This window comes from Agelaius phoeniceus, chromosome 1 (assembly GCF_051311805.1).
Source record: "Agelaius phoeniceus isolate bAgePho1 chromosome 1, bAgePho1.hap1, whole genome shotgun sequence".
Taxonomy (NCBI): Eukaryota; Metazoa; Chordata; class Aves; order Passeriformes; family Icteridae; genus Agelaius; species Agelaius phoeniceus.
This window is the reverse complement of record NC_135265.1, coordinates 39,066,505-39,089,061: the sequence shown is the minus strand read 5'-3', so window position 1 is coordinate 39,089,061 and position 22,557 is coordinate 39,066,505. Positions and strand designations below refer to the sequence as shown.

Below are 22,557 nucleotides of genomic sequence, written 5' to 3'. Positions count from 1 at the left end.
CAGGGTACAAGCAACCTTGCAGCTGCACGTGTTCCTAACCTAAGGTCTCCAGTCACTACCACAGAAGGCTGCTTCACTCTGCAATCATTGCCCTATCTTAAATAATATAAACAGGAAGTGGGTTATGTTAATTATGTTAAATACAACAGGAAGTGTTGATTATGTTAATTCAAAGTCCTTGGTTTAAAACACAGTACTGAAATAATATTCAAAATGTACAAAACATAATCCTGTATGAGACAAGAAAAGTCTCTCACCCGTATGGTGAATTCCTGAAAAAGATTAAATAAAATACTAACTAATAAAAGTTCCTGGGCATGACTCTTCGAAAATCCAACACAGCCTCCTTTCATACAACATAATACCTGTCCATACAAATATGTATTTTACTCAGGATGGCCTCTTAAAGCATATGAAGACTTTTCCATTCACAGACTGCTGATTACAGGACCTGAATTTTAATTACGATCAATTGGAACAGTGACTTCCAGATATCTGATTAATATTTTTTAGAGGAAGGCAGTGCTGGTAGATATCTCAGAAAAGTGATGTGGTATTGTCTTAAGGGATTTCTTGTGAAACAGTTCTTGTTATGTTAGCAGTGAAGGTTTCTGCAGCGAACAGGGGTTTGTGGAATCACTCAGTGTGTAGAGCAGCTGAAAGCTCTTGGCTATGCTCCATGCCTCACAATGTGCCCAAGGTACACAATTATTATACGACATCATGTCATGTTCACTGCTCAACTATTCGTTTTGTTCACTGGAAGTTAATAAAACCTGCTTTCACCTGCAATTCCTTGGGCTCCCTTCATTAAAACTTCTGACTGCACGATTCCCTAAATACAGCTGCACGACTCAGCCCTGTGCAGAGCACTTCATTAGTCATGGTACCTACATCCATTTTCTATTATAGTTGTTAATGCTTCTTGGCTTTCTAAACTACCTTGCTTTCTCAACAATAATGGGTTACAGAGACTATAACATTATGGAACATTCATTTTCTATCAGCCATAGTAACAAAACTAGCAATTGTTTTAAAGATGAAATCTGGCTTTTTAAGTGGCACAATAGCAGAAGTGTTGCCATCCATATTTCACAGTGTCGATAATACATCAGGTTGCTAGCTGCCAAACAAATTTAATTTACCCAGTTCTCAGTTTGCATTAACCTTTGAATAATAAAGCACAGCTGAGACTGCTGTAAGAAACAAACCAGAGAATGAATAATTAAAACCACCTCCACTGCCTTTAGAAAGACCAATCCTGAGTCAACAGGGAAGGTTTAATTGTGACTGAACTAGGCATTAAGGGGCTAATTGAACTCTTTATAAGCCCAAACAAATGCAGTCCTACATCAGTGGTATGGTATACAATGTTCACAGAAAATAAAACTCCTAAAAAAATGCAGGCAATTATTTCAAATAGAAAAGACAAGAAGCAAGGCAAATCTAAATCTTACACCAAAAAAAGCCCATAATATGTGAAAGGAATCCCTTCTCATTTTCTGCAGGAAAATGTTCTAACACTTAAAGAAGCAATTCCGCAGTCGATGCCAGGAGGTTAAAATGGAAGTGATATAAATGTCATTTCCAGAGAAATGGTTGGAAATAAGTAACAAAAGCTAGCCCTAGCTCTTTCAGAACTTATTTAGCCAGGAGGGGTTGGTTTGGCCCTTTCTGCATTTGACTGAGGCTGACTTTTTTGATCAGAAATCTCTCTGACAGTGGCAGTTTCATACTGTATATTATTTTTATTTGTTTTGCCTATTTATTTAATTGCATTAACATTTGAAATGAGCAGTCATTAATTAGAATAGTTGGAAAACGCTCCATCTGCCAGTTGAACTGTTTCGGCACGTCCAGCTACAAGCCCAGCCTGATCACATTCTGAGGATGCTGATTAACATTAATTGACGGTTTTCTTTGCAAATGAGAGATGAAGCTTTATTAAGTATTATTATTAATTTGAAGAATAGCTTAAATTGTATGGAGTGTGGGAAGACTGCTGTTATTGACGCTGCCTGTTTAAGTGCTTGCTGGCAGCAGGGCTGTTCAGCCATGTGAAATACCAGCCCATGTGCACAGGCAACAGCTGGTATTAAGGGCAACAGCATGCACAAGCATCACGGTTTTTCATTTGTGCATTAATAATACAAAAAGTTTGACAGGTGTATTATCTTTGTTTTCCTTCTTTCTTAATTGTTAAGTCTTTTATTTATCCACAATACTGGCAACCCGAACAGACTTCACCAGAGAAAATTCCCAATGCACTAGACGTCAGCCAGAGCCTTATTCTGTAAGGTTTAAAATGCAAGAGGATTTAATTACCCTTCTCTCTACATAGATATCTGCCCAACACACTGAAGCCCAAATGTTTTACATTCAGTATGATTTATATTCCAGCACTGTTAAAGTTACTGGCAACCAAACCACAGATCTCAAAGAAAGTGCACCAAAGAGCTCAGTGCCTGAAGTTCTGTAATCTTTGGAAGAACAGATTTAGATGTGCACCCTGTCAGCAAAAGGCAGACTAAATCTGTCCTGAACTCAGCTGACCCAGGGCCAGAGCACACACGGGCTGCCTGTGACGAACCTACTGCTACACAGTCAGCTCCAAGGGAGAGACAACTGTGGCTGGGCAGCTCCAGGTGGAAGTGCATGAACTCTAAGGTAGTAGGATGGACTCTTAGGAGGACAGGTCTGCTGTGAGACCAGCAGTGCAGCCTCCCAGTGTGAGCCCAGATGCTGACAAGCCAGTGACTCTGCAAGGTGGGGCAATCAAGGAACCAGCAGAGAGGTTGTAGTGTGGCTCTGAACTGCTGTTCCCCAGTTTTCCAGTGTTACCTCCCAAGTGGAATATGTAACATAAGACCAAGGAGGTGCAGCTGAGCTCCTGGAGACTTGAAGTTATTAATGACTTGCCAAGAGCCAGCTGTCTGCTGCTATTATTCCCCTGCAGCTGATGAGACCCTCCACAGAATACTGTACACTTCACCTCTGCAGAGGTTTGCTCAGTGGAAGAGCTGGAATAGGTGGACATGGAGCAAGTTTTCTTCCAGAACAACACCCATATGAGTGTATGAAATTCAGGACAAAGGAGTGAAAACATGTAAAATGGTCTTCTTTTTATTTCACTCTCCTTTGCTTCTCCTATATTTCAGTTCTGCCATGGCTTTTCATAGATACTTGCAGGTGAAATGTATGGACATCAGTTACAGTTCTTAGCAAAACACTTTAAATGCTACTAGAACTGAATTAACTTTGCTTTAAATACGCTTACCACATGGAGTATTTTCTATTCCCTCAGTATGTTTTAGGTAGGCAGCCACTTGAAAGCAGTGCTGCTAAGAACTGCTTGTCCAATAGTGCAATGTATTATAAACACCAAGCTTCCCCTGCATTTAAAATATCCTAAAATATTAAATGCAAAATAATGTATTAGGAAAGTTGTATGAAAAAAAAAGCACCCATGAGATATACCAGATAAAAACCTATCTGGAGAAGTTATTAAAGTACGGTTGATTTTTAGCTGTCATTTGTACACAATTGTATGTAATTTCCAGAGAATAATTTTAAAAAGTGAAAATACAGAAGGTCAAAAAAATAAGTATGTTTACCTTGATTATCAAGTAGTCATACAAAACAGATTGGTCAAAATAATGTTATCATTTTTAATCTACCTTATATTTCTCAATGAGGGAGTCACATTCTTTACCAGCATATGTGACTGAAGGTAACATAAACTTGTAATGCTGGTAAAATGGAAAATGAGGACTATTTCAGTGTCTTCCCTTCTATTCTTGGTCTCTGAATCCTGCTGGTATCCACCATTAAAATGGATACTCTTTAACACAAGGGAAAGGCAAGCCTGTAGCACAAAACATGTAGGATTTTAACTTCAATGGTTTTCTAGATCTGATACATGAACAGTGCATAGCAGGGAACTGATCAGGCCAAATAAAACAGGAAAGCACGTTGGTTGGAGGCCTTCCTATTCCTCAGGACTCAGAAAGAAATGGAGAGATTCTTGTGGAGAGAGGGAGTCTTTATAACAGTGAAGAATAAAGCAGAACCAGGATATCACAGTAACGCCCATGAACTCACTTTCCATGGCATTGTCTATGGCAACTCACTCCTAGTATTGCATTATGTAATCTGAATTGCCTTAGCACACAGAAACACACATCAGAGCCAGGCTGCAGTCTGTGGAGGATGCAGTCCCTCTCAACTATCTCTGGTAACTTACAACAGTAGGAAAAAAGACACATGGAAGGCTATTTCTCTTCCTTGTCTTTTATTGTGCAGAGTCTTGGCTTCAATATTTAGGAGTTTTCCCTCTGAGGAGAGAAGCTCATTACAGAATGATCTTCATTTCTAATTTCTACCACAGTTTCTTGCAATCCCATTTCTTGCACATCTGATAGATATACAGGAGCAGATCCTGCCTGTAGCTGCTTTCTCTGAATGCTTCTGGGAAGCCATTTGCCTAGAGGGCAAAGTGGATACAAAAGTACAATAAGATTGGCAAAATAATTTAAGAGCGCAGCTGGTGAGGTGAGAAGATGGATGTAGCAAACCAGAAGACTGCAGATTCAGCTTTCAATGAGATGCATCTCTTGAGAAGCAGATATGAAGCTTCATTAAAATAAACTTAGTATACTCTCTGCTGTCTATTCTGAACACAATACCAATAATGAAACTAAGGTGCTAATAATGAAACTAACTTCTGAGCAAAAGTGTTGCTTTTGTCTGCACCACAGCTCAAGGTTGACTCTGTGCTTGGGGACAACCATGAGATGAGCAATGGGGCTGTGCTGGGGAAGTTGAGTGCTGGATAATCCCAGTCTGGGAAGAAGCAAATCAGCAGCAGCTATACTGATACATAGCCAGGTGTTTCACACCCACCTCCCCAACCCACTATTCAACAAAGTGCAAAAATTGAGAAGCATCACAGTCCTGTAAGCCACTGCCATGTTTCTGCAGTTTTTTAATGGATAAAGGCAGTATTAGGATACAGATGGTGCCAGCAGTACAGGTTATCTCCTGAATTTCTTCTGCTCTTGTCCCAGTACTCTCTCTGCAACCCGGAAGCCCACCTGATCCACCACCTCTTGAGCCTTATTACTCCCTTGTTACTGGCTATTTCTCTTTGTAGTGTATGTATTTTCTAGTTTCTGCCTGAGGGTAGTTTCTCTCCCACCCTCTCTCTGTGTGCTGACAATTCATTGCTCCTTCATCATGGTGGATCCTTCCCCACTTCAGGTACATGCGGATCCCACTTCTCCTAAAACTCCACTTCCTTTTCCCTCATCAAACACCATCAAAAAAATCTACTAGTTTTGCACCTTTTTCCAGAAGTGAGGAGGGGGTGAAAAATGCTAACGGGCTGATTTATTACAGTAGAGTAATTTTGTTTCTTTCCTTCCCTAGAAAATGAAGAGCAAGAAGAGTGGGAGCTGCAGCAACAGTGGAGTAGGGAAAGGAAAGGGAGTCACAGCTGCCTACCCAGATGCTACAGTGATATCAGGAGGTACTTTGGTAAATGTATGTAATAAACAGTTGCCACAGCAGCCAAAAGAATACACTTCTACAAAACAAAAACAAAGAGATAGCAGCGAGCACTGAGACTGCCTGTGGCAATGGGTGCTGTTGTGTGGTTAATAATACCTCTGCAATGAATAAAATTAGCAGGCTAGTCTCCAGGCAGTAAAATCAAAGAACAATTAAAGAAATAAACCCTTTCAGAGTTAGAGATAAGTGCTTACTTGGGCTATAATATTGATGACTTAATTTTTCCTCAAGAAATAAAGCCCCCAATTTTAGAATGCATAGTATTTTTAATGTCTTTTTTCTCCCCCTGAAAATCTGCTGAAAATCCCCAAAATCTTCCTTTTCAAATAATAAGTTAAATAAGTTATTAAAGTTATCATACCACCTCAATTCCTTCATCTAGATGATGGAAAGAAATGTCATTATTAAAGTGTTGGAAGATGCTCATTGTTCTTACTAGTTATCATCTAGACCAAACCTAGAAATTTTTCAGCATTAAATTTGAGGCCCAAGAGATCTACTCTAAGTACTCTAAGTAAATTAATTCTTTACTCTAAGTAAGTTGCAATATACATTCACATTTTTAAAGAGTTGTTCATTTTACTTTAAATAGAGTCAACAGTTAGTGAAAAATCTTGCCTTACCATGACCTAACACTTGAATTTGGGTCTATGCTAGATCCAGTATTTTTGGTCACCCTACAATATAAATGGGAATTTATGTCTTGCAAATGTTGGAATATCAATATTATTAGATAAGTATGATTTTTGAGTAGGTATCTTTCACTAGACTTAATTATTCATAATGGAAACAGAGGTTGAAGTGATTGGGCCACTTGTCACTCAGAAAGGCTTTGGCAGAGAGAGACATCAGATAAATCATTTACACCACTTAGTTTCCATTGCAGTGAGAGAATTCAGCTGAAAATCTTGAATCAGACTTTCTTTCAGGTCTTTCAGTTTTCTGACTGAGACCATTTTTCATTAGGGACCATCTTTATTTTTTTAAAAGTACTTTTAGGCAAGCAGCAAGGGAAGGAGGATATTAAGACATTTTTCTAAGTCAGGCTGCAATTCTTTCAAAGTGGTTATATCCTGCTCTTATTGTGTGCTTTTTATTGAAGCCAGTTACTGTTTTCATGTACACTTTGGAATCAATATGTTTGTGGTATACCTGACTGGAAGAACATATAGGAAAACTGATCCCAGTGAGCTGCCAAAGGAGCAATAATGCATTACAGGGTATTTCTTGACATTGCTTCATATGCTTATTGAAACCACTGGAATTCAGTATGGTACAGCATTTTTAAATTGTCAGTCTTCTGTAGTTTTAGCAAGGTATTTCTAAAGGTGTATTTATCCTCCAAAGTGAGAATGCAGTTTACTTAGGGCTTCCTGCTTCCTTCTTGCTTGCAACAAACCTGCAGCACACCTGATCAATGTGCCCAAAGTCTGTATGAAGCAAATCCTTTTTTCTTGTGATAAATTTTATCTGCCCTCCTATCATGGGAGCCATTAAAAATTATTGGCCAAAGCTGTGAAGCTGAGCTGTCCTTAAAATTAGTAAGTCTGGGCCACATTATTAATATCAAATAGATTAAGACCAAAGTAAGTATCACTTAGTTGATTTTGTTATTTGCTTCTAAATAATACTGCCAAAAATTATTAAAAATATCCTATTGCTTTAGCAGACTGGTGTTATTCAAAGAGTACTTTGATGCTTTTATTCTCCAAAGCCCTGTCCTCAGAGCATTCCTGAGATAGAAACCATCATGAAGAGAACTGCTTCTTAATGCACAAAATAGTTATTTATATTATACTATCTACAGCAATTTATTCACTGCAAACACCATTACACAGTGTATGATCACAGCATGCTGAGTATTCACAATGAGATTTTAAAAATGGCAATTTTGTTAAGTATTCTCTGCTTTGTTCAGCTGAAGAAAATTACATAAAACCCTCCACAGAAGGCTTGCCTTGCTCAGAGTAGGAAACAATCATTCGCCTCCTATTACACACCCATGGGCTCAATTCCCTTTTGCCACATCTTTTGTTTCTTTTTCTTTAAAAGAAATACCAGCATCTGAAGTTCCAGCTCTTTTAAACTACCAGAAATTGACTGTATAGTTTAAAAAAGATAAAATATTTTTCAGCCTGATTTGTCTCTATGGGAAATTATATCAAGCATGATTTGTAGCCCTATTTTAGTAAAAGAGAAAACCACAAGTACCCAGGAATGAAAAACACTACAGAAGAATGAATAGACTGGGACCTTCTAACATGACCTCCAACCTTGCAAGCTGCCAAGTGATATTCTTTCCATGTTCCTGCTAATTTGCTTTTCCTTGTTTTTTTTTTCCTTTCCCAGGATTGTAATTTATTTTTCAAAATATAACTGCTTTTTAATTTCACAACATTTCCCTTTGCTGACAACAGTTGTAATTCACCATTATCTCTTCTCTAAGTTAATCAGAATCCATGACATGCAACAGTGGGGTGGCACCACCAGGCACTGTATTTTTAAATTTTAAATCTAATTTAAAAGGATGAGGTGACTAAGTGCAGACAGATAACACACAAACCCCAGAGCAGCTGGAAGATTTAAGAGGTGTAGTAGGGAAGAAAGCATTCTTTAAAACAGCAGTGACTTTTTAGTTTCTGTGGAAACCTTAGAGGCAATGCAGGAGAGAGAGGTAGACAGGACTAAAGCAGACCAGCTCAAACATACTAGAAAGACTTCTCATGAATGTGTGGAACACACTGAAAGCTTTGGATTTGAAATGCATTTGATATGTTGATTTGATCACTAATAAAAAAATGATGGCAAATTCTTGCTTTTTATCAGACATGATGAAAAATGACAAAAAAGCCACACATGATGTATTAGTGATGAATGGATCAACTGAACTTCAACTAACATGTCCTTCACTTTGAGATAATGGACTGCTGATTCCATGTCAGAAATTTTTTCAAGTCATAACCAAAAAAGATCTTTACACTACTTTAAAAAATATTAGTGTAAAATAATCTGCAGTAGTCAGACAGTTCAGTAACTGAGAATGTTTTAGACAGGGTTATTTCTAATATATGTACACCCACACTTCGTGATTATTACGAATGCTACAAGGCAAGGCAGTAGAATTGTTCAATGTCTGCACATTCGCTGTTCCTCAAAAAGCTGGGCTTCTAGCTGGTCACTAGTTATTGAATCTTTCCCCAGCTCACAAATGATATATCCAATGGCCTCTAAAGAAGTTTGATTTGTTCAAGACTGTATTCTTTAAGAGTCCTTAGGCAGTTGTCTAAATAACAGCCTAGAAATTTTGAAACCTTATGAGACAAGATAATTTTGCAACTTTTTACTCTGAGTGGCCCGATTCTGAGATTTCTGTGTTTTGTGACACTTTATATAGACTTTCAGTTTTTATGCATAAGTTTCTAGTAAAACTGTTCCAAAATATTAATGAGGGGAAGTAATGAGAAGCAAATTTAAATAACTATTTACAGTTTATCTCAAGCATATAATACAGCTGTGTAACCAACAAGTCTGCTTGTGTCCATTTTGCAAACAGTGTAACAGGCTTCGATACAAACCCCCCCTCATTTCAGTGGGAGATTCACACATGCTTACATGTGAAATGCTTGCTTACACAAGGAAACAACTCTTTATTATGGCACAGATTAACCAACATGATGTTAAACACATTATAAAACAAGTCATTTCCTCCTGAGTAAACAAGCCTATAAAGCCAACAGGCACAGAAAAAGGAAATTTGATTCTGAAATCCATATACTTCAAAAGCAGATTCCTTTTATTTAGTCAATTTAGTTGAGAGGCTGTCTTATTTCTCCAGATCTCTGGTGAACAGAAGAAAACACACTTGGAAATTACTGGAAATGACACATTTTCACAACCTTTTTCCCTTAATTTGAAATTATCCTCTTACTTCAAATATGGAGACCAGCCACAGGTCCAAGGTAAAAAAAAACCTTAAAATGTCTCAACCCTTGGTTGAGACTGACTGCCCCCACTGCAGCCCACTCTCTGACTTCTTCTGTGAGAAAAAAAACTACCATTTACAGGCAATTTTCTTAGCAGTGTCCGAGGTTTGAACTTTACACCACTTGACTTGCCAGCCAAAACGAATGGTGACGTGCCAGAGTCAGACTGGGACCAGTAATGTGGCTTCTTCTAAGTCAAGAATATTGATGAGACTTTTTAATGTCTCTGGGGTGAGGGGACTTATCTGGATACATGGCAGGGTAAACTGAAAATTAAATATAAAGGAATTTCTTGTTTTTTCATCAACATCATTTTCTCCTCGGATCTTTTAGGAGAGTCTTTCTAGCTAAAGTTACGAAGGGGCTTATGAAGGAAGTCTTCTGTTCTGAAATGGCTGGAATCCTCTCAAAATCAGACCTGGAGTTACCAACTGTTGCTGGACTTACCAACTGCTGCTACAATAGTCCCAAAAATGGTGATGCCACAGACCTCACTATAAGAACAGGACTGTTCCAATGTGTTTTTCAGGAAAGGGGAGCTCACCTGGGACAGCTACATGAGGCTACATTCTTCTCAGTACACACACCTCCACGGTGCCCCATGGATCAGAACTTCTGATTAGAAAACCATTCCTATAAATGGCTTTGTTTCATCCTTGCCTGTATTTAAAAGCAGGATTGAAACATACAAAGTTGTTGTGGGAAGAATGATGGCAAAATTGCTTTAAGAAAAGGATGCTTGTTTGTAACATAAAGGTCTCAATGAAAGGGTATGGCTGGGAGGAGAAGTGCTCTGCCTCTGCTCTCAGGATGGGAAGGCAAACAGCCAGTGTGCAGGTACCTGCTGGTGAAAGCAGTCTTCACCTCAGAGATGGAGTTGAGGAAATCAGAGCTCTGTAAAATTCCTCTCAAGATTTCAGGTGACACTTTCACTACTTTCAGGGCCTCACACATGATCCATATGAGAAATGGATCATCATAGACACTTTGTCTAATGAAGAATTGACATTTCTAATTGGTAAGAGGGAACCAGCCTTCTAATCTGTTAGTCATAAACAATGACTGTCATAGAAGAATTAAGGATCACATTTTTAAGGCAGGTTTTTTTATAACCACTGTGTATGTTCCCTACATCAAGATAAAATACCAACAACAGTTGAAATTGCTATTATAATTTCCTTGGCAACAACAAGTTGGAATCTTTACTCACACAGATGTTTTTTGCATGATGAAAATTACATTTGTGTTGTTTTCTTTCCCATTTTCAGTTCCAGCTCATCTCCTTGGCTCACCTGCTGGTGATACCTGCTCTCATCATTGTTTATTTACTTGTACTATTACTGGGTGTCTGCACTAAGTGACAAACAGCTGGTTTTTGAGTCAGAGCTACCACCACGAGGAGAATCCCACAACATTGCACTAGTCATGCAGAAATTCACAATGCAAAAAAAACATGTGGCATAACCTATAAACACTAGAGCTGTATTGCTTATTTTTATCATGTGCTACTGCTTATCTTTATAATCCTAATCAAGCTTGCTTAAATCTTGTGTATTCAAAGAAAACAGCTGAAGTAAATGGCTATGAGCTACAGAAGTGTTCATCCTGTGGTCTGGTTCAGTTCTAGCCTAGATGGCTCCTGTCCAAGTTGTTTATACTTGGAGACTCTTTCTTGGTCTGCTTTGAATGAACAGGATTTTACACTAATCCATCTCTCAGTGGAAAAACACCCCAGCTCCTAAGATTATCACTGCTGATTCCAGCCCTGCTGGCAATGGATGGAGGAGGGAATACTCTGGCTGCATGTGCCAGGTCTTGGTGGACTCCCTGAGAATGCCATGGGGACACATGCCAGACACCTGCCTGCCTTTACTGGTTATTCACCCATTAATTAGGGATGTGTATCTCTACTAATGGCTGTAACCATTGTTCAGATACTCTTCAAAAACACCATATGTAATTTAAGAGCTTTAACAGAAAAATGCCCTGGTCTCTATTTCTAATGCAAAAGGAAGGCACGGTGGAGAAAATTCAAGCCATATTACTATTTAAATAACTTGGATATGATCAAATTCACCAATGGTTCACCTGTATTGCTTGTGATAATTTAGCAGAAACCCAGCTGCCTGAGAAAGACTTAGAATTTACCAGTTTATGTATTAAGAGGAAAATGTGTTCCTCTGTCAGATCATACTGAATCACAACAATGTGCATATGTATTCATGTCACAGTTTCTGCACTTTTACTGTTTTTGACGCCTTCAAAATAATCTTTTTTAAAATTAATGTACTTGCCAATTGTACATTCTGGAAGGGAGAGCAGCTGTTTCCTCACAACTGTATGCATGGCCCTTTGAAGAAAATTTTGTTTATTAATAGTAATCTTTTTTCCATAGCTTCGCAATTTCTTAGATAATAGGGCAAAACACAATCTTCCTTTCATGTTCTCTGCAGAGTGAAGAGACAGATGCAATTGCAACAGACTACTTATGCTGAGGGCAAAACTTAGTACTGCTTAATGTGACTTAATGACTAAAAAATGTGTATCATTTATAGATGACATCTAGTACTCTGCTAAGTTGTTATTATTATGGTCAATGAGTCTTCTTCCCTGCTGGTTAGTAAAAGGATTTGGAATTAAATCTGTTTTTATTTTACTTGTTCAAGTAGACACACTGAAAGCAACTGAGCTACCCACATAAGTAATGCAAATGGGATTTAGTCTTTATTCACAATCTTTTTCTAAACAGAAGCTCACATATAAGAATATATATATTAACTTGAAACACTGGGAGAAAGGGAAAAAAATTCAGGACTGAAGAAAGGCTATTTTACAGCTACATAGACATGTAAACACCTCCAGGAACTTTGCTTAATAAGGCCAGCTACTTTCAGCTATCATTTCACTGCCCGTGACAATCTTTGCATGAAAGAATTTCTTTCTCCCTGAGGCAACACTAGCAAGTTAGTGCAGCTCCCTTGAAATACATAAATGCTGTATTTAAAATTAAATGTATAGCATATGGAGGACTGGAGCAGTGCTCTGGAAAGCAACCCCCTCTCCCACCCAAAGGCACTCGGGTACACAAACATACATCCCTGTGAAATGTGGTGGATGTGACTGGGAAAATGTCAGAATACAGAAATTCCCTGTAGATTTTAACTCGTATCAAGACACACTCCTGTGTAAAAGATACCACAGGGTCCACAACTGGTCCTGAAAAATCTCAGAACATGATGTACACAATGAAGAAGTCAGTTCAGCAGCATTCAATACATGAGCACTCTTCCTCTTACGGAATACATTACTTGGCTTTTCCTAATGATACTGAATTGGTTTCACACAGAATCACAGAATCACTGGGTTGGAAGAGACCTTCAAGATCATTGACTCCAACCCAGCCCCAACACCTCAACTAAACCATGGCACAGAGTGCCACATCCAGTCTTTTTTTAAACACATCCAGGGATGGTGACTCCACCACCTCTCTGGGCAGACAATTCCAGTACTTTGTCACCCTTCCAACCCCAAAACAGAGAAGCTGTGAGTGACACACAACTTTCCTGGGAAATGAAGGCTCAGTTCTGTGTACTCAAGTGTAGATCTGGATTTCAGTGATACCAGGGATAAAACTCTCACTGACTTCAGTACAGTGCACAAAAGAGAGCATTTACGAACCACTTATAAGAACATAAAATGTGCATGATGCTGTGCCTGCAATTTTAAAATCACCTATTTTTAACAAGTCTTGTGGAAAAAAAAAAGTCTTGTGTGTATAATTGTAGATTCAAATTTAAACCAGTTGACCTACTTTAAATTGTTTTCAGTTTATCATGTTAGGAAAAATATTCTAAAACTGTAACCTCAGATGATCAAAAAAACCTGACCCCAAACCTTCAAAATAAAAAAGCAGGGTATGGTGGTTTGGTCCCTGAAACCACCAAGCTTTGATCAAGTCTTTTTTTTTCTTTGCAGCAGTATTTCAGAATCACATGAAAATATGAACCACACTTGTTGGTTGACTTCCATTCCCGTCGCTTTAGAGGGAGTCTCTGCTTGTGCAGAATGATTTAAATACAATTCTCTGACATTCAGAACTGAAATGTCGGTTCCTGTGTGAAATACGAGAACTCATCACCTTGGGAAGTCTATCAACTTGTTTGACAAATCTAGCTGTATTACATTTTGGTGTACATTTCTTCATAAACTAATACTCCCTATTTAAAGCATATTTCTATTTTCATTTGCATTTTTATACTTACTTTCAAGTAATTTTATCATTGATAGGGATTATTGTTGGGTTCAGGACTCCAATCCTACTACAATATAAAAAAATGAAGCACTTTTACATGAATACTTTCTCTGCAGAGGTAAAAGGTCAAACAGAGTAGCACTAGACAGGAGAAAATGAATTAGTAAACTGAAGGAAAGATAATCAGTCTGGTTTCAAGGTTAACTTTCTGTTCTTTATTGCAGTGAGGGTTTCTTTTTTCCTTCTTTTTTTTAACTTCTAAGAGCATGCCAATTCCATGTTCCAGCTTGCTGTGCTACTACAGCAGAAACTACACAAATAGACAAAACTTCTAAGAATCACACCACCTTACAAAACTCCCCCTGCCTCTCAGTCACTCCCTCAGAAAAAATTTAGAGCAAAGAAATACCCTTTGTGTTGAAATTCAGGAAACTGAGGTCCTGGCAAACTGACAGGTAAAGTCTATTTATCTTCCCCAAAAACATGCCTGTGTGAATAAGAAGTGCTCCCAAGTGTGAGCAGTCAGCTGCCTCCCCGGATGTGACTGTAAATACTGTGTTTAAATACAGAATCATAATATTTACAAATAGAAATTACACACAGCATGTCCTTCAAAATCCCTCTGCCATTGTCTACAGGCTTTTGTGGTAAACAAACTAGCATAAACAGTGGGTAGTAAAAGTGGTTTAAAAATAATTTTATGTTTTTGCAAATGAAGCAGTATTAGCAACAGCCATTACTCTTGTGTTGAGACTGCTGTCTTATTTCATTCCTTACTTTGACTTCATAAACCAAATAAATACATTTTACTTCGCAGAAGGAGGAAAATCTGCAAATACCAACCTATTTTTTTTCACTTTTCAAGCTTTGGAGAGCTTATCTAAAATGTCCCTACACCTTATTGTATGAACAACTTTATCTCTGAACTTTCACATATTTTATAAAAATGTCAGGAGAGATTTAATGTGGCAAGGGCCTCAAATACAATTTAAATGTATGTTTCTCAACTTGGGAAATTAGGATTCCCCAACAATGTTACTTATAAGTTTTGCATTGACCTATCTCAAAAAAAAAAAGTTCTTTTTTTCATTCCTTTTCATCTCTGTTTTCCTATAATAGCCTCAAGTATTTTTCATCTGTCAGCTATAAACATTATAGTTATTCATTACATATGGCCTTGGCATACTTGTTATAGCTACCTAGAGTACATTTCAATACCAGAATTTCTCAGTTTAATACACTACTAATGAATCAAATAAAATCCAAGTGGTTTGGGGCTTCAGCTGACACTAACTTATTACCCCTGTAATCACACCATGAGCAGAAGTGGCTCTGTACCTTTTGCTCCTTGTTCAGGACCTGCAGTGAAACTCACCACAGTATTCTTGCTCTGTAGCTTATACTTACTTCCAAATCTCAGAAAATGTATTTACATGTACATTGGAAATTATTTTTTCCGGGGAGGTCACATTATGCTAGCCACCACAGATGCCCAAAAATCAGTATCTAAAAAATGCCTATTCAAATATACATCCACAATTATTTTTCAGGCATTTTAAAGACTGTAGTTTGCTTCATTAAAATACTTCACACCAATCCTCCTCACCAGAGACCAGCCCAGAACCAGAAACTCCTGACTGAGGCGTGGGGGTGGGCAGCCATTCCCGTGCCAAATATATTCTCAAATCCTTTAACAACCCACACTAAAGACATTCTTCATTCATTCAATAAGATTTCTTACACAACCACACGGAAGAAAAAAGAGAAATGTTAAGAGCAATGCCTAGTCCTTTGCTGTGGATCATACAAAGAAGAAGACCTGGACTTGAGGGGTGAAAGAATAGTTTTATGAAGCTATTTCTCTGCAGTCAAACATAGCACAGCTGCAAGTCACTGCTCTACAACAGCTAAAATTTAATAAAATGTTTCTACGGGGTGATGCCAATGAAAATATTCACAGTACTATAAAGAGGAGTCATTAATTATCTGCAGGTCATTACCAAATGTTAGGACCTAGTACTAAAAATACATATTGAGGTAAACAACAGTGTTTTGTGCACATGAAGCTACTTAAGGACATAAGATGCTCACTACCCACGCTTCCAAGGAACAGCTTACTGTTTTTGACAACAAAGTGAAGATTTATATTCTAGGAATTGAAATAAATTTCTTTTATAGCATTACTTTTCAGCCAGTACACTACCAGAAGGCATTAATAAGGAAGGCCTATTTAGTTCTCAATTACCCAAAGATGGTGTATTTCAGAAGACCCTTAAGAGTTTAGTTTTGGATTTTCAGGGGGTATTTTTGATTTTTGTGATTATAGAGCATGCGATAAGTACCCAAACCAGGCACAGAATACAAGACTTGTTATCAGCTCAGAGAAACATTATAATCAGGATTTCATTTGTTCAGCAGAAGTTCAAAACCAGGATGTGTTGTGTTGAACATCTGTACCTGCTGTACCACACGACAGCAGGAAACAAGTTTTAGAGCTTGAGGTGAAGAGACCCAAGCTCCTCACACAACACCTCAGTGTGCTGGTGGCTGTCTGTTGTAATTGAGTCTCTTTAACTACAGAAGCAGGTTCAGCCTCACTGCAATGCATCCTGCAGGGAGAGGAAAATGAGAAAACTGACTGTGGTACCTCTAATGAGCGGAATACTTCAGCACATATTCAAATTCACTGTTTATAAGGAATCTATTTACTTAAAGATAGGCAACCAAAATCTCTGTCAATGGGCAGAATAAACACTATTTAGAGTGGAGGCATTTGTAACATACTTTAATTGGCAATTTTCCCTTGATGACTAATATAACATCTTTCATATGATGATTCTGCTGCTCTGTGATTTTCTGTCCCTGTATTAACAGATATGAAAACCGATGCACAAAAGGCATTCTCCTAATAACAGAGCTTAGAATAATACACCCATTATCACAGGGAATCACACTTGTTTTCTGTAACCAGATGAATGCAACCAGAGCAAAAAAAGAAAGGTAAAATACCACCAAAAAAAAAGAATCAGCATATTTGCCTCAGAACAGATGGCAATACAAAATTATATTTGATTTCATTCTTTTTCATTTAAAAAGGTTTTTATAGGCTCTGTTCTTCTTCTTTAAATTGGGCAGTACCTGTCCCTTGAGAGTCTGTACTGGGACCAGTACTATTTGATATCTTCACTGATGACACAGACGGTGAAATTGAGAGCACCCTCAGCAGGTCTGTGGATGGCACCAAGGTGAGGGGTGCAGCTGGTATGGTCTGAGGGAAGGGAATCTATCCAGAGGGACCTTGACAGGCTCCTTGACAGGCAAGGATTTTAAAGAGGGTAGATATAGATTGGATATAAGGAAGAATGCTTTTTAAGAGGGTGCTGAGAATACCTTGTATAGGCTGTCCAGAGGAGTCGCCGATGCCCCGTCTCTAAAGTATTCAAGGTCTGGCTGGATGGGGCACTTAACCTCATCTGATGAAAGATGGCCCTGCCCATGCACCTATTTGATCTAGATGATCTTTAAAGATCCCTTTCAACCCAAACCATTCTGTGGTTTTATGAGTCTGTCATGTTGTATCATATTAAAAAAAATACACTGGACAATCACAATACATCGTGCACTATTGAGGACAAACACATTCCCATGATTTCATTTTCACCAGAATAAACATCCTGCTTTTCTTTATGTTCCCCAGTGTGTTCTAATCAGAAAATATATCTTTCCAGAGTTTGTCAGTACCAACTAGAGCTGCTTGTAGCAGAATGAAAAAACGCCCCCCCTTTTCTAACACATGCATACGTAAAAAAAACTCTCATAAATTAAAGTAATGGGACAAACATTGTCATGATACAATTCAGAGCTGTGCTGGCTTACTGAGGATTAAACTTGGCTGAGGAAGATCATTAGGAAAACAAAAAGGCTACAGAAATATTTTTTTTAAATCATGGAAGTGGATTGTAGAAGCTCACAATGGAGTAAAAATTAAACAGCTGAATAAAGATAATTACACAAAACTCTGTCCCAAGATCAGCACCGTCAGAATGGGATCCAATGTAAAGAAACACACACTACCAGAGAAAAATAGAATAAGATAAAAATTCTCCCAGGTTCAATGCGAAAGATGTTTTCCCCTTAGAGAAAACTGCATAAAAAGCTTCCTCTCTTCAGAGGAGGCAACAGAATGGAAGGGAATGAAAAGAGGCAGGTGAAAGCTCTGCATTTCCAAACATTATTCAAGGTTAGAAAATGAAAATGTTTCATTACAAGGAAAAAGACAAATCTGATCAAAGTCAGTCAACTCGCTTATTTATATCTCAGCAAACACCTTGGGTCTGCATTTTGTCAATCTGCAGAAAGCAAAAGATTTTTCTGACCTCATAAATTGGCTAGAAATGGCTTGTGTACTGATCTATTCAGCTCAGCAGATACTTGGCACCATTTATCCTGGCTTACACAGAACCAAATACACCTACCATAAGGGTGATTGCTCTGGAGTCTCTGACAGTCAAGAGGAAAAATACACATTTTAAGTTCTCCTTTAAGCCACTGGTATGTCACAGAGGTGTCATGCTTACCATGGTCTGACTGCCTGACACAGCTAAAGACAGTTCCACTGAACATTACGAGGGTCTCAGCCCTGGACACAGCAGAGCTGGGGTAGAGTGAAGCAGGACTTCTAAAAAAATGTCAGCAATGTCACGCTAAAAAATTATGGGGAAATGATGCCTTGTCTGCTGCCTGGGAGTTTCACCCCCAACCATTTGGTGTGCAGATGTCACCCCCAAAGAGCTGCAATATAGTGATGTATTGGCACAGAAACATCTAAAGAGAGCATGTCTGAACATACAGGAGGGACTGAATTTGATCTTTTAGTCTATATTCACATTTACCTTCCCTGGGAATAACTTACTGTATGAATAGGAAATAAAGAGTTTATTCATTAGGCTAAATGAGATTTTACAGCATCACATTCATTTACTCAGCTAAGTATGAATGCTGGCAAGGTCTATGTATGGATTATATACTTGGACTAGACTGCAGACAGCATTTACCATTTCCTAAATTATGTCAGCTTCTTTCAAAGTATTTATCTAAAATAAACCTCTTCTAAAATTTTCATTTTAAAGTTTAAAACTGTGGAGTCTCTCTCCCATAATGGGACTGGGTCACACACAAACACACACACAGATCCTGAAGCAAACATGTGCCTAAGGAGACAGCTTCTCCCACATATTGTTTCTAAAATCAGTACAACTACTTTCTATCTTCCATATGCGTTACCTCTTCAGAGCACATCTAACCTCAGACTCCTTTTAACTTGATTTTCTGCATCCTGATGTTTTCTTTTAAATAAATATTAGCATGGTCAATTGGCTCCACTACATTACTGCAGCCTCTGGAGTGAGCAGGACTGGCCACTGAGCACATGCTGTGACAGCTACCCTTTAAAGCAAAAATAAAAGGCTGTCAGAGAAGATGCACCTGGTTTTTATTTAAGATTTCAAATTACCTCTTCAATTGTTTCTGCTTGCTGACAAGCAAATGCATGACCTAGGAATCAGCAGCTAGAATTACCTATTTGCTGAAAGTGTGTATTTGCTGACTTAATGTGTTTATCATTTATCACATACACAGAGGAGTTGACAAATACAATCTTCTTGTCCTTAGTAATTTTATGGAGCAAGAAATAACTCAGTTCATTCTTCTTCCTTACTTTACTTGTTCCTAACTATGGTACTGTGCCAAAAAACAGCTCACAGCTATTTCCCTTCTCTAACATACAAAGTCAAAGTACATTTCCAGCTGGCAAATAAAATGCAACGTTGATTAGGAATGCAATATATTTGAAGCATTTGACCTTTAAAGCAAAAAAATCCTGCATCTGAAATGTAGATTGTAACATATCCACAAAGCCGTATCAAATCAGGAAGTACAATTGTTATAACTGATTAATGGTGACTTTGCACTTTCATGATTTTTGTATATATTTGTGATAGTTCTAACTTTGTGAAAAGAACACTGCAAAGTTCTTGATTTACAAAGATGCTCTACTTTGAAACCTCTTATGGAATTATGCCATGTATATACCAATTATGTTTAGCTAAGATCTGGGATTTTACCTTCAAACTGATGAAGTGCATCAAAGAAGACAACTGAGAGCTTGACACTGAAATACACTCTAAATCTTTCCAGTTTCATGCTATTTATAATTGTCGTGTTGCAAGTCATCAAACTCTGAATTCCTTCATATTATTTAGAAACTCATCCCCTGACAAGTTCTAGAATGACCTTAAAATTCTTTTCCCAAGCTGAAACAAACTGATTCGTGGGCTCAGATATGTTCTATTGGGTGTCTAACAACAAGAAGCACAAAATCCCGGAACACTGGATATGGAAAACCTTTAGTTATGTAACATTCTGTGACTTAAATACAACTTATTTCCTCATTCTGCATAAGTGTGGACTCAAATTCTATCCATAGGGTGAGGAAGGCTTATTCAGACCTTATGTTCCAGAGGTTCCTGCAGCAGTTAGCTCTACCCAGGACTTTGTCCGTGGTTGTGTGAAAAAGGGGATAAAGGTGTGAAGAAGGGGAAAATCTACAGATATGCACAAGTTCTTCAGTTCTTCCCCTTCTGTTGCAGGATATAGGTGAAATTATGGCCATGATGGTAAAAAATAAAGCAGGCAAATTCTTCTTACAAAGCCTATTATGCCAACAATAAGCTGAATATTACTCCTACTGAACACAGGCAAGTTGGCAGTAGAAGCTCCCAGTTAACTGTATGAGATTTGGAACATATTCTGGGATTCAGATTCTCCTCTTAGAGAATAAAAACATTTACTTTTTATCCCAATCCTGCTATAACAAGTCTGCAAAGTACTTTGTGCTGATTCTAAGAAAAAATAAGGTCCTTCCAAATCTAGTTTTGTATTTTGTTTAGTCGAATGCATAAAACCACTTGCCAGTAGAGGGGGTATAGCTCAACCATTTTTCCTGAAAGTGCTGAAAGAGGCTGTCACAGCACTGAGGAGAGGACAATATGAAGAACAAGAGGTTGTGCAAATTTACATGCCTTTAGAAAGAGGAGCTGCAAGGGGAGAAGGACTTCTGGAATGCACCAGGCAAAAGCAGTAGGAAAACCAATATTAATTTCAAGCTTTTAGCATTTTAATAGAAGCCAACCAAAAGACAGAAAACATCACGAGTACCTTCAACTGATTTCAGACTGAAACCTCTTCTGCTAAGTATTTTAGCTCAACAATGTAAATACCCTACTTATTTTGAATGCGGAAATTCTGTGTGTCAAAAAATTCCAGGAATAGACCCAAGCATCATGTAATTCAATGACTTTCAGCATTACAGCAAAATAAGGTGTTGAGGTATTCTCCTAGAGAAATCACGGGCAAAAAACTTAATACCATTATGTGAGTCCAATCTAGTTGAACTGGAACACTTGTATGACACTTTGCTATGTCCCCATTGGTAACAGCAAGTCCTGGTGAGGAAAATTCCCTCCAAAAAAGGGGAACACATCTCAAGGTCAGACAGGAGATGTGTTTTTATGCTGCAGAATTCCTGGCTGCCACCAAACTAACTGCTGCAACTAGCAAAAGGGAAATTTTTCAGATTTCCAAAAATATGCCTGAAAAAAGTTGACAAATACATGAGCTGTCATTGACAAGCAAGTTCAGGCTCAAACTACCAAACCAATGTCCTATTTAGAGGTCTGGGGTTTTAAGTAACTATATTAGACATTTTTATGTGAAGACCTCACAAATATCTTTGAGGCCAAGGTGTGGTTGCTCAGCACTTCCCAAATTAGACTCTCAGGTCATGATTCAAGAAACCTCTTCAATAAGTGCTCAATTACTAACCCAAATGCATATGTGTTATTCTGAGCTTCAAAGCTGGACTCTGGAACTGGCAGCACCCAACACAGGGAACACTTTTTGAGTTTGCTCCAGCCCAGTAAGTGAAGCACGCCTTGCAGAGCCTTTCCAGAAGGATCCTGATCAGGTATGAATTCTGCTGAAGCTTTGTAACACTTCAGAGAAATACCCATCTTTTCTCAGACTTCAGCTGTGCAGTAGTTTAAAATAAGAGAACAACCTTTTATGATGTCCTAGAAAGTCAAAAGCCTTTGTTACAGACCAGAGCAATTCATGTTTAAAAAGCAAAATACCCTGATGCTACAAGACAAACTCTTCTTATATTTTAGAAGTGAAATAAATTCCAGTATCGAGTCTTATTGAGTCCATGGCTTCAAATGGATTTAAAGGGGTGTAGTTCAGGACAGCATTAGCTCTGTTGTCACCACTCAGTTTGAACAGTTAAAGCCAGTATGACACAGGCAACCATGCACATCTGCTCTGTTCATGGAACTGTGGGGGGCTTTACAAACACACATTTTGTGTAATATAGGCATCAATCAGTTAAAGAAGCAAAGTGTACTATTTGCTACATAGTTCAGTTTATCTCTGTTAATGATATTCAGGACAACCCCAAGAGGTGGTTCTTTGTACAGGCCATGTACACATGTGATGACTGCCAAAATGATCCAAGCATATTTAGAAATAATTTTGCCCCATAGGAGAGGCTCTTTGCCCAGACTACACTGCACAACCACCACTCAACTAAAGGCTTATAAGTCTAGTCTATCCTCGGAGAACAGAGGAAGAAAAAAGAGAGAAAGAAACAGAGAAAACATTGCAGTAAAGAACAGAATTATTTATTTTCTTGTACTAGGC

At 38.2% G+C, this 22,557-nt stretch overlaps 1 protein-coding gene across 2 annotated transcripts in view; it reads right to left on the bottom strand.

The window, feature by feature from the left end:
• The window catches only part of LOC129129369 (ubiquitin-conjugating enzyme E2 E2), a 201,358-nt gene that overhangs the window by 37,202 nt on the left and 141,599 nt on the right, over positions 1–22,557 (bottom strand). The window lies entirely within an intron of this gene.